Raw genomic sequence first — 12,613 nt, 5'->3', positions numbered from 1 at the left:
AAAACAAGACTTATTATTATTATTATTATTATTATTATTTAGAGACAGAGTCTCACTCTGTCACCCAGGCTGGAGGGCAGTGGTGCAATCTCGGCTCACTGCAAGCTCCACCTCCCGGGTTCAAGTGATTCTCCTGCCCCAGCCTCCCGAGTAGCTGGGACTACAGGCGCCTGCCACCACCATGCCTGGCTAATTTTTATTTTTAATAGAGACAGGGTTTGGCCATGTTGGCCAGGCTGGTCTCGAACTCCTGACCTCAAGTGATCCACCTGCCTCAACCTCCCAAAGTGCTGGGATTACAGGCGTGAGCCACCACTCCCCGCCAAAATGCACATCTCTATAACGGAACTCCAGAGGCTTTCCACCTCTCCCAGCTGTTGAGAGTTCACATCTGTTTCTTTCCTTTATAATTCCACTCGGACGTATAACTTACGATGAACCAAATGATGAGCTTTCAACCTGGAAGACAGAAGCCCGCACCCTAGGTTGTAATGGAGGGGACTGGGGTCTTAGACTTCGCTGGCCAGCTCATCTCCCTTTGGGTTTGGGATCTATGTTCCCTGGAGGGGTCTTTAGAGGTGGGGAGTCCAGCTTCCTCAAGAGCACCCCAAAAAGAGAGGGGTGAAGGGTCCCACAAGCCTCTCCCAATGCGCCTTTCCCAATGCCTGCCAAGTCCAGCTTCCTCAAGAGCACCCCAAAACGAGAGGGGTGAGGGGCCCCACAAGCCTCTCCCACTGCCTGCCGTCCCAGCCAGGGGCCTCCCTTCCTGCCTCATACTTAGCATTTGCCTTTATTACTGGGTGCCCTCTGCAGCCAGAAAGTCGCCCCAACAACAGTGCCTCCCCCAGAGAAGGCATCTGAGAAAGGCCTGGCATGAAATGGGGAAGCAGGGGGTAAGGACGGCCATGGACACACTCTTCCTGGATTCTAGTAGATACAGAAAGTCGACTTCTCTGGGGCTCAGGGAATCTTGCCACCCGACCCTGGGTCAGCTCTCTTCGTGGCCACTTGACACCCACAGCTCCCCATTCAGAGGCCCCCGGGAGCGCCTCACCCACAGGGCCCAGCTCTGTGTGTGCGATGACCATGCCTTCATGAAGACGAATTCTAAATCTTAGAGCTATTTAAGACGTAACGGAAAAGAGGACTTCTTCTGATTGTTAAGAATAGTATATGCTGTTGCCCAAACTTTGGGAAATAGAGAAATAACCAATAATATTTTGGCTATTTTCTTTTTTTGCTTTAGAGATGGGGTCTCACTCTGTCACCCAGGCTGGAATGCAGTGACACAGATCATAGCTCACTGCAGCCTCGAACACCTGAGCTCAAGCAATCATCCCACCTCAGCCTCCCAAGTAGCTGGGACCACAGGTACACACCATTGCATCTGGCTGGTTATTTTCTTCTAGTCTTTTTCTTTGCCTCTAGCATATACATTCTTTCTAAATCTTTTTTTCCCCCCACTGAGCTTTATACAGGGCATTTCCCTGTGCCATTAAAGACTCTTCCAGGGCTTACTGGCTGCAGCTCCCTGCCACCATGCACACACCTCCGGCCCAGGCAGCCTTCCTTCTGGGGTTCACCTTCTGAAGTAGGGGTTCCCCACCTTCCCATACTAGTCTGTGCCTGTTTGTTCTATATCCCAGAACCTACATCAACACGTAGTGCATACTCAAAAGCAGAAACTTTAAATATGATTGACTTTAAAAAACAAAATAGTGAGTTTTCCCTGAAGTTAAAAGAGGTGGTGCAGGACTCATGCAGAAGAGCCACAGGAAGGAGACCCTGGAAGTGACACCCTCCCTGGGCGCTCAGGGACAAACATTTTATGTGAGTAGAATCCTACTGTCCCATCCATTTATACGATAATCATGGGTGTGCTCTTTTGATGGAAATTGCTGGGCAGAGATCCCCAACACAAACATTTCAAATCTTCTTGTCCTATCATCTTTCACCCAGTAGCACATGGATTATAAACAAATAACTAAATGTACTTCTTGACTTGCCAGGGTAAGAAAATTCCAACCTAAAAGGAATTTGAAGATGACTTCGCTGCAGTAAATTCTTCCATTCCATCCGTTCATTCTACCCAGTTTTGAAGGTTCAGGTTTCCCTAAGGTTTTCCCATTAACATACGCCCTGAAATTTCCCAGGCATGAACCAAGACAGAGAATGCAAGAGTCACCACAGACAGTTCTTGGGAGGCCAGGTGGGATAGTTGCTGGTGGGACAGGGAGGACCACTCTAGGGCCAGCATGTTGACCTTAACACTTAGGTGGGACACCAAGCTTAACTGGAAACTTCTGCTCCAAAAGCCTGGAATTGTATTCAAAATCAATGTCAGGGAAATTTACACCAAAGCAATAGCAAGGTTGAGGCATAGGAGACATCAGAAGTTCAACAACAGGGCTAGAGCCATTAGGCAGTGTCAGCCACGTGGGCTTGGGCAGTGATGGAGGATGGGGCTGAAGTCACGGGAAGAGCCATCTCTTCATACCTTGAAAGCCTTAACAACAAGCAGTAGGAATAAATTTAACTTCAGTATTATCTATCTTCTCTTCTGGCTCCACCTATTTCCCTTCCTCTCTTTCCTACCTCAGCGAGCTGGCTGCAGGACAGCCCAGGGTAGCCACCAGTGTCCAGGCACTGAGATGGCACAAGGGAAGTGGACTTAGATGCCTCGACGTCTGCTCCCAAGGGGAGGTCCACAGGGTGGAGCTGTCACCCACAGTGAGCCTCGGAGCCTGCAGGAGGGAGATGGGGCATGCCACGGGCGAAGACCTTGCCTTTACCATCAACTGTGACCAGGTAGTGACTCTGAAGTTCTCCCGTCTCGCTAAGCCTCAGTCTTCTGCACACTGCAATGATGACAGTTATCATATGTAGCGGGATGTCAAACAAATGAAATCGGATGATCTGTGTAAAGGGTCTGGCACACAGTAAGCATTCAACGTGTGTGTTTGCTGCTAGTTTGACCCCACCGAGCCTCAGTTTTCCCATCTGTAAAAATGGAGGTGGTAACAATAACTGATTGGTTTTTCTTTTTGTTTTCCAAATACACATGACTTGATAAGCACAAAAGATTGTATGTCACATACACGTTAGTTATAAAGCCTAATAAAAAAACGGGTACCCGTGAACCCTCCACCCCGATGTACGAGCAAGAATGTGACCCACCGGGGGCCTCTAATTCTGTGTCCTCCCTGTCACCCCCAGCTTCTCAGAGGAAAATGATCAGAATTTTTGGATTATTCATGCTGTTGCCTTTTTTTTAATTTTTATTTTTTGAGATGGCGTCTCGCTCCGTTGCCCAGGTTGGAGGACAGTGGCGCCATTTCGGCTCACTGCAACCTCCGCCTCCCGGGTTCAAGTGATTCTCCCTGCCTCAGCCAACCAAGTAGCTGGGATTACAGGCGCCCGCCACCACACACGGCCAATTTTTGTGTTTTTTAGTAGAAACAGGGTTTCACCACTGTTGGCCAGGCTGGTCTTGAACTCCTGACCTCAGATGATCCGCCCACCCCGCAGGCCATTGCTTTTTAAATACTACTAGTTTAATACAATTGTATGTATGCTCAAGTGATACACTGTTTAATTTTGCTTGGACTGAGAATTAATCCTTTGCTGGTAATACAGGTTATGACAATCTTCTCCCAGTGTATGCCTGGTCTTCTGTGTTTATGGTATCTCTTGACAAACAGAGGTTCTTAATTTTAATAGAGCAAGAGCTCACCTCCCTGTGAAGATCAAAGGAGTCATAACAGGGGCCAACCTTCTCTGGGTTTGTCGGCATCTATTGTAAGGTTCCTTTCCCCCTTTTATAGGCAGGGCAGAGCCACCTCTAGGCCCAGCTCACATGGGCTGTGGCATCAGCTCAGTGCACTTCTTCCTTTCTGGGTGGAGAGGAGGGGTCGGGTGGACATGAAGTGGGGTCTTTCCCAAATCTGTGGTCCATGTGCCTGGCATCCCATCTCCATGGCTGTGTCAGGGACGCTGGGCCCAAGTGTCCAGCTCTCTCAGCTGGGAACCTCCAAGAGAAGGGCCAGGGCCAGGACCAGCGCAAGAGGCTGGCAAGGGCGCGGCCCCTGGCAAGATACAGAGCAGCTCACAGTAGGGGAAGAGAGTGGGGTCAGAGAGTCCTGCGGTGGAATCTCGCTTCCGCATGACCTTGGGCATGGTCTCAACCTCTCTAAATCATGTTTCCTACAGTATTTATCTACCGGGGCAGTTAAGAAGATTCATGAAAAGCTGAGTTGAGGCCCTGGCCCCGGAACTGCTGGATAAATGGCAGCAGGGTTCTTTTTGCCCTCACATCCGGCCGTGGACTCTCCAGGGCAGGAGACCTCACTGGCCCCCGGGGGTCAAGACCAATTCTGATGCTCTAATGGTGAAGCTGATGCTATTCTAGGATTCTCTCTACAAGTTATAGGTGTTGAAACGCCTATTTTTGAACAAGAAGAACGGGATGCCAGAAGACATCCAAAAATACATAAAAACATATGACCAGAATGATTTCCCAACACCTCTCACCATGCGTTTCATCTTGGAAGAAGACTGACTGATGTGTGGGAAAGCAAGCATCACGCGCTTAGATTTTAATGAAGCATCTATTTTCCCCAACACTGACAAGTTGCCAACAAAGAAAAGGTAAATATTTTCAGTAGAAGCCTGCTGTTCTAACATGAGCTTTAAATGTGAATGGCTCTCTGGAAATGCCAAGGAGAAGAAAAACGGTAATGATTTCTCTAATGAAAAAAGAAAGGCCCATCTACTATAAAATGTCAGGTATAAATTTGATTTGGGCAAATCGTTTTGGTGGCATTGATGGCAACGAACTCCCCGTCGTCAGCTTGCTAACGGACTGCTTTGGGGCATACTGGGTTCAGAGCACAGCGTGGCACAATGAACCCGCCTGCCCGGTCCACCCTAAGGATGAGTCTGTGGGTGGGAGGCGGGAGGAGTGTTGAGTGGAAGGAAGATGGTTGCTTTGGAGAACCTGGTGACTTTGTGTTTGAGGGAAGAACTCGGGGTGCTGTGGGAACCAATCCCCCCACTGACAATTCCAGCTGCCCACAGAAGCTCCATCCAGGAAAGAATCACACCAGTTTGCCTTGCTTTAAATAATAACATGCATTCCTAAAATCTCCTAAACCCAATAATATTTTAAATGCCCTGGGAGAACTTGCTGAAATGAATGATTTTACAAGTCACTTAGTGAAGCTAAAAAGAAAAAGCCACTTTTTTCCATAGTGACCTGTCTTTCCTCCCTTTCCCTTGCTTCTAATTTTTTTTTTCAAGACAGAGTCTCCCTCTGTAGCCCAGGCTGGAGTGCAGTGGCGCGATCTCAGCTCACTGCAACCTCGCCTCCCAGGTTCAAGCGATTCTCCTGCCTCAGCCACTGGAGTAGCTGGGATTACAGGCACACACCACCATGTCCGGCTAATTTTTATATTTTTAGTAGAGATGGAGCTTCACCGTGCTGGCCATGCTGGTCTCAAACTCCTGACCTCAAGCGATCTGCCTACCTTGGCCTCCCAAAGTGCTGGGATTACAGGTATGAGCCACCGTACCCAGCCCCCTGCTTATAATTTATATCTCGACTTTCCAAATAGCAGGTTTGTATAAGGCAAGGTGAACCTATCAACATGCAGCCAGCCCCAGTCAGCACGAGACACAGCATTTCCCCTGAAAACTTTCTAGGAAGCTCAACACTAAGAGCAATGGGAGGAACACACCCACACGCACGCACACACACACCCCCCACACACATGCACACGCACACACACACCCACACACGTGCACACACCCACGCACACACACCCACACACGCACTCACACGCACGTGCACACCCACACACCCACCCACACACGCACACACAAACGCACGCGCACACACCCACAAACACCCGCACACACCCACACGCACACACGTGTGTGCACACGCAACACATCCACATACGCACACACCCCCACACACGTGCACAGACACCACCCCCCCACACACGCACACACATGCACCCACTCACACGCCCACACACACCCACACGCACACACACACCCCCACACACCCACATGCACGTGCACACACACACATGTGCGTGCACACACCCCCCCACGTGCACACACGCACACCCACATGCGCACACACACCCACACGCACACACACTCGTACACCCACACACGCACACACCCCCCAAGCACACGCACACCCACGCCCACCCACACACACGCACACCCACACGCCCACACCCACACCCATGCACACACATGCACACGTGCACACACACGCACACATCCACACACACCCACACCTACACACACCCACACATCGCCACACACAGCCTTTACACACACGCAACTACACACACAGACACACACACAATCCAACACAAATCAGTCCTTCTGCGAAGGCAGGGAGCGGACATGCTGGGCCCACTTTTGTTTATTGAGAAGTAATGTATTTTGCCTTCAGCAAATGAATGGCAATGCAGAAGCAATGAACAGCAGCAAATAAAATTAGACTGTCGCTTCCTGAGTGTGATAAATAGGCCTCCCCAACACATTTTGCTCATTAGCCCTGGGTTTTAGTAAGTCCACAGAGAATTATGTTTTGTTTTTGTTTTGTTTTTTTCAGTAAAACTAAAGCACATTCTGTTCTATGAGCAGCCATTCCGGGCCAAGTAAGGTTTCAACAGTTACTTAGAAATGCTACAATCCTAAAAGGTTTCTGTCAACCCTCATTATCACCTAAGACAACAGACACAGCTCTCAAATTGCTAACTATGCACCCACAGGACAGCCTTGTTCTAGGAACTCCAGGGAGCTGTGGTCTGCCGAGGTGTCAAGGCAGATCTACGTTTGCCATTGTGACATTAAGTGTGTGGGGACGCGTGGGGGATCACCAAGCCAAATCTCTTCCTGCTTCCTGTTCTGTTCCTGATGCCCTGATGGAACCACTCCACCTCCTTCTAGAGTGGAAACACAGCTGTAGCCAGCGACCCTCCTTATGGGCATGTCCTGCACGCAGCCCTGGATCCAGGAGATGAGGTCTGTCCCAGGTCGGGGCCTGTGATAACTAAGACTGGTTCCCCAGTCTGTGGTCCGTGTGTCTGGCATCCCATCTCCACAGCTGTGTCATGGACACAGGTGCCCAGCTCTCTCAGCCAGCAACCTCCAAGAGAAGGGCCATGACCAGCGTGGGAGGCTGGCAGTGTGGTGTGGCAAGGGTATGGCCCCTGGCAAGACACAGAGCAGCTCATGGTAGGGGGAAGACAGCTGGGGTCAGAGTGTCCTGGAGTGGACTATCGGCTCTGCATGACCTTGGGCCATCGTCTCAGCCTCTCTAAATCGTGTTTTCTACAATATTTATCTGCCAAGGCAGTTGAGAAGATTAATGAAAAGCTAAGTTGAGGCCCTGGCCCTGGTGCTGCGTCTGGGATAACTTTGGTGTTATCCATCTCCTCTTCTGGCTCCACCGATTTCCCTTCCTCTTGTATTTTCGGTATCCGATGCTTTGACATCTGGGGCTTGCTGACCCTGGAGAGGCTGTTCCTTCAGGGGCTACCCAGTGTCTCGGGATAGTAAACTACCCATCAGGGGTGCGCTTTTCACATGCAAGCCAACCAATCCAGAGTCTACACCCCAGCCACCTCCATCACAGGCTCTCACCAGGCCACTACCCCCCTAACCTAACCACCCAAGGCCAGGTGTCAGGCAGCTAGGGACAGCTCCTATTCCCCTGAGTCTGCTGAAATTATTCAAACTAGCTGATTCTGAACTTGCCTTCTCTGCCTCACCCACTCCTTACCACAGAAACCACCATAAGGCCTCTGGCCCGTGTATTCCCCTCTCTCCTGCCTCCTGACGGACCCCAGTGCTTCCCTGTGTGGCCCCGCATGCGGTACTGGGACGCATCCTCTTGGCAACTGTAACAAACCACCTTTTCAATGCATGGCAGTGGTCTCATCTGCTGGCCTTGCCAAACCTAAATAATACCGAAAATGATTGTATATATTTAAACAGGTCTCTCTTTGATAATCGGGTCCTGTTGATTCTTCAAAGAACAATATAAAACTGGAAAAGCCTTAGCCATGGTCTAGAGGTTTGACATCTAGGCTGACCCTTTCACGGTCTCCCCACTAGGGAATGACGGCTGGAGACAGAAGTGCATGGCCCAGGCACTCACAGGGAGCCAGTGAGAGCCGGCAGCTTGGGACACAGGACAGGACGGCAGGCTTCTGAGCCAGACGGAGCACCCGTACGTCTGCACCACACGTGAGGACGGCAAGGAACCCCAGAGGAGGCGCACGTGCCAAGAAAGCAAACCCCTGTCCTGAACGGACCTCTGAAGGGGACACGGATGGTGAAAAGCAGACGTTCATGCCGCCATGAACAAAGGCCACCCGGGAGCTTGTTTCTAACACTCGGCGTGCTTTCTTCCTGTCTCTCTGCTTCTTTCTTATGTACACCCAGGAAGAAAGCCCCTCAGCAGCCATCTCAGGAACCCAGATCTATGCAGCCCACAGCACTGGAAAGCCAGCCTCACCCATCCTCTGCGGTGTCTGCAGCGGGGCGGCCTGAGGAGGGCATGGCCACCAGGGAGACAGGGCAGAAGGGGCTATGCCAGCTCTTGCCCATCTCCTCCTTCCTATGGTTTCTGCTTAGCCTGGTGATGCTCAGATCTAGCAGGCAGGGGCCTTGGATGTGTTGGGGGCAGGTGAGGGACGAGGAAGTGGGGAACCCCCGCTCCCTGACAGCAGCAGCTCCTAACATTCACCAAATCCCAAGCCCCCTGGTGCATTTAAAATCCTCTTGCAGTTGAAAATGCACTGGGAACCTTTGAAGATTAATCTACAGCTTAAACTGTTCTCTTAAAATGCTCACAGGCCTAAACTGCTTAATGGAAACACTAATGAGACTGAATTCTGTGACTCAGAATTAACATAATTAACCAATTTATGGGCACAGATTAATTTAGCTGTTATGTACTTAACATTTTCGTGTTCATGAAAGGAAAAACATGATTCAGTTCCCCAATCAAAATATGGAGCAAAAACGCCAACAGGAATCTGGTCGCTGCTGTTTACTTTTCCTTTCCAGAAACAGGGTAAACACGGTCTGAAAAGATGCGCCTATGTCCGGGGGCCTGAGCAGGGGAGGTTTTCTGTTTGTCAGCTGGGAGGGCTCCCCGCGGTCTCCAGCTGCCCTGCTCCCTTGCTACAGGCCCCAAATGCAGCCTACTCCAGACCAGCCTCAGGGATGCTGCCCTGTGGGCTGGCGATGCTTCTCACAAGCAGGGAGGCCGGGTGGTGGCTCACGCCTGTAATCCCAGCACTTTGGGATCACGAGGTCAGGAGATCAAGACCATCCTGGCTAACACAGTGAAACTCTGTCTCTACTAAAAATGCAAATTAGCTGGGTGTGGTGGTGGGTGCCTGTAGTCCCAGCTACTCGGGAGGCTGAGACAGGAGAATGGCGTGAACCCGGGAGGCGGAGCTTGCAGTGAGCCAAAACTGTGCCACTACACTCCAGCCTGGGCGACAGAGCGAGACTCCATCTTAAAAAAAAAAATGCAGGGAAACTGTACCATAATGCAGTGTCCCTCATGACACCCCTCCTGCATTAGGAAAGTGTCTGAATCTGGTTAAGTATCAGCACACGTGAGGAACTTGCTAAGGGTAGAAGCCTGGTAAGGTTAAAGGGGCAAGGGCTCCACTCATCTGCCCTGCATATTGCAAGCTTCCCTGAGACAGCAGGTTCCACTCCGGCCAAGCCAGCACACCTAGCTCCCCAGCAAGCTTCTCTCAAAGGATGCTGCACGGGGCACGACTCCAGGAGGACCTGGTGCAGTGGAGGGGCTCACATCCTCAGCCTGCATTCTGGGCTTCACACTTGTTTGTTTGTTTGAGTTAGAGTCTTGCTCTGTTGCCCAGGCTGGAGTGCAGCACCACAGTCATGGTTCACTGCAGCTGCAAACATCTCGGCTTAAGAGATCTTCCTGCCTCAGCCTCCTGAGTGGCTGGGATTACAGGCAGGAGCCACCATGCCTGGCTAATTTTTAAATTTTTTGTAGACACAGGGTCTCACTACGTTGTTGAGGCTGGTTTCAAACTCCTGGCCTCAAGCCTCCTGCCTTGGCCTCCCAAAGTGCAGGGATTTTGTGTGAGCCACTGTGCTTGGCCAGGGCCTTTACAGTTCTGCAGGCCCCGGCAGGAAGGGCTTGCCATGCAGCTCAGCCTGCACTCACCTTGGAGGTGAGCTGATGGCAGTGGAGGCAGCCAAGTCTGGAGCCCCCCACCACCAATGCCACCCTGAAGCAGACGGGCTGGGAGGGAAGGAGCATTAGAGAGAGAGAAGGAGAGCTATGTGCCAGGCTAAAATTAAAAAGACAAAAAGGTGAACAGAGCAAGAGAGCAAAGAAAGGATGAATGAGAAGAGGGGCTAGGAAATGCCTGCTGCCCTCTCTGGCTCCCTCCTGTGCTGTTCCCATTATCATACCTTTTTAGGCCAGGAAGAAGAGGCGAGGCCAAAATATGCTCGGAAGGAATCAGAATTCAGTCAAGAAGAATACAGTTATACACTGTAAAGGCTTCCCCTTCTGCTTTTGTTTCTGGCCACTGGGCTTGGTGGCAGCTGTTCTCATCTGGTCACCGCTATGTCCCCGCATCAGAAGGCTACAATTGCAAAGGTGGAATCCAGGCTTCAGGGCAGCAACAGGCCTGAGCTCAAGCCTCTGCGCTGCCTCTTGGCAGCTGTGTGAACCCAGACGTGGCAATTCATCCCTCTGTTAGTCTCCCCGCTGGGAAACGGCCATGACCATGTCCAACGCACAGAGGCACACTAAGAACTGGATGCAAAGATGACTACAAGTGCTTGGCAACCAACAGCAATCGGCGAGAGGTGTCACTATCTGCACCACAGTGAAAAGACTCAGGAGATCCGACCCAGGAGGAAGACTGAGCACGCAGCCTACCTCTCCCCAGGGCCTGGGTCCCTGGGAATAAAACTTAAAATGAACAAATCCGAACCAGCCCTGCGAAACAAGATCAGCACAGACAAGCTGTCTTGAGGCACTGAGGAAAGACGGGAAGCGGAGGGCATCAGGTAGCAGCAGGAGGCGGTGTCCTGGTGCGAGGACTTCTGAGTGGGGAACGATTCCAGAGCTGAGGAAGGTGCCAGGCTGGGTGTGCAAGGACAGGAGGAACCCCAAACAGGCCTCGGAGTAAGGAGCTAGGGTGAAAGGTGACAGGTCTCAGCCTCCAGGCTGAGTGGGGACAGCAGCAGAGTCATCTTGAGGCTGATGCAGTGAGACACGGTCCTGAGGCCAGAGCACCAGGATGCTGCCCTGGGAGCGGGGAGTCCGCCTAGCATCTTCTCAGAAGAAATGCTGTCCAGCAACAGCTCCCTCCACTCCACATCACAGAAAGACCCCTGCCATCAGACCAGACAACCACCCACAGCCACATGGGGATGTGTGAGCACGTGCAGGGGTGGACAACCAAGAAGCAGCCCGTGTTTGAGGAAAACCCACCCCAAGAAAGAGGGGCACCCAATTAAAAAGCAACATGAACAAAACCAGAGGGACCCGAGGAGACAGGGCCAATAGAACAGATGGAAAAAACCACACACAGTGAGTAGGCCAAATGCCACAGCAAGGAACCGTGGCACCACCCCCACCTGTGGCAGCACAGCCTGAGTGGTGAGCCTAGACCTCCACCCATGTGAGGACGAAATGAGGTGCCCGACCCCGCTGCTGGGGCATGTCGACGGAAACAGCAGGTAGGAAGCAGGGCTTTTACCTCCAGCAATCGCAAAAGGGGCCCACTTGCATGGTACCAGCAGATACCACGCCATGAGCCTGGTCTTCCAACCACACCCAGCAGTAACAACGTGTCCCTCCCCTGGAGTTGTGTCAGGATGCCTGGTGGAGAGTCAGGAGCCTCACTGCTGCTCACAGTAACGAGGGGACCTGCACTGTGGGGTCATGGGAGGCACACAGGGAGTGGGAACCCCCGCCCCTACTCAGCACTGATGAGGAGCCTTCCCCCCTTGGGTATCAGCGGAGGGTGAACGGAGGCCCTGGACACACCTACACCTGGCAATAATGAAATGGTACCCCTTGTCTTCTGCAACAACAGGGCCAGAGAAGCCAGCTGAAACAGAAGGCTGAAGTCAGGTATAGCCTCACAACATAATGCGAAAATGTACAGGTTTCAAAGGAATATCACAAGTCATTCCAAGAACAACCAGGAAGATCTCAAATGCGTGAAGACAGACAATCACCGATGCCAATGTGGAGGAAACGGGGATGCTGGAACCATCTGACAAACATTTTATTCAGTTTCTTCCTCTTTTTAGGTTTACCTTTTAGAATTATTTTTAATTTTTAAGGATATATTAGTTGTAAATTAATAAAGATTTTAAAGAGGCCATGATAAAAACACCTAAGTGAGCAATTACAAATATGCCTAAAACAAATGAAAAAATAGAAAGTCTCAGTAAAGAAACTGAAAGTCTGAGCAAAGAAATAGAAGATATAAAGAGGAACCAAGTAGAATTATTAGAACTGAAAATACAATAATCAAAAAGCTCAGTGGATGGGCTCAATAACAGA

The 12,613-nt window shown here is 51.0% G+C and overlaps 1 protein-coding gene across 4 annotated transcripts in view; it reads right to left on the bottom strand.

Annotated features, from left to right (window-relative positions):
* The window catches only part of PCSK6 (proprotein convertase subtilisin/kexin type 6), a 185,703-nt gene that overhangs the window by 95,977 nt on the left and 77,113 nt on the right, over positions 1-12,613 (bottom strand). The gene's annotated exons all lie outside the window — the stretch shown is intronic.

The sequence above is a fragment of the Hylobates moloch genome, unplaced genomic scaffold (genome assembly GCF_009828535.3).
Source record: "Hylobates moloch isolate HMO894 unplaced genomic scaffold, HMol_V3 SCAFFOLD_14, whole genome shotgun sequence".
NCBI lineage: Eukaryota > Metazoa > Chordata > Mammalia > Primates > Hylobatidae > Hylobates > Hylobates moloch.
Note: the sequence above shows the minus strand (reverse complement) of the source record. Positions and strands in the feature narration are given on the sequence as shown.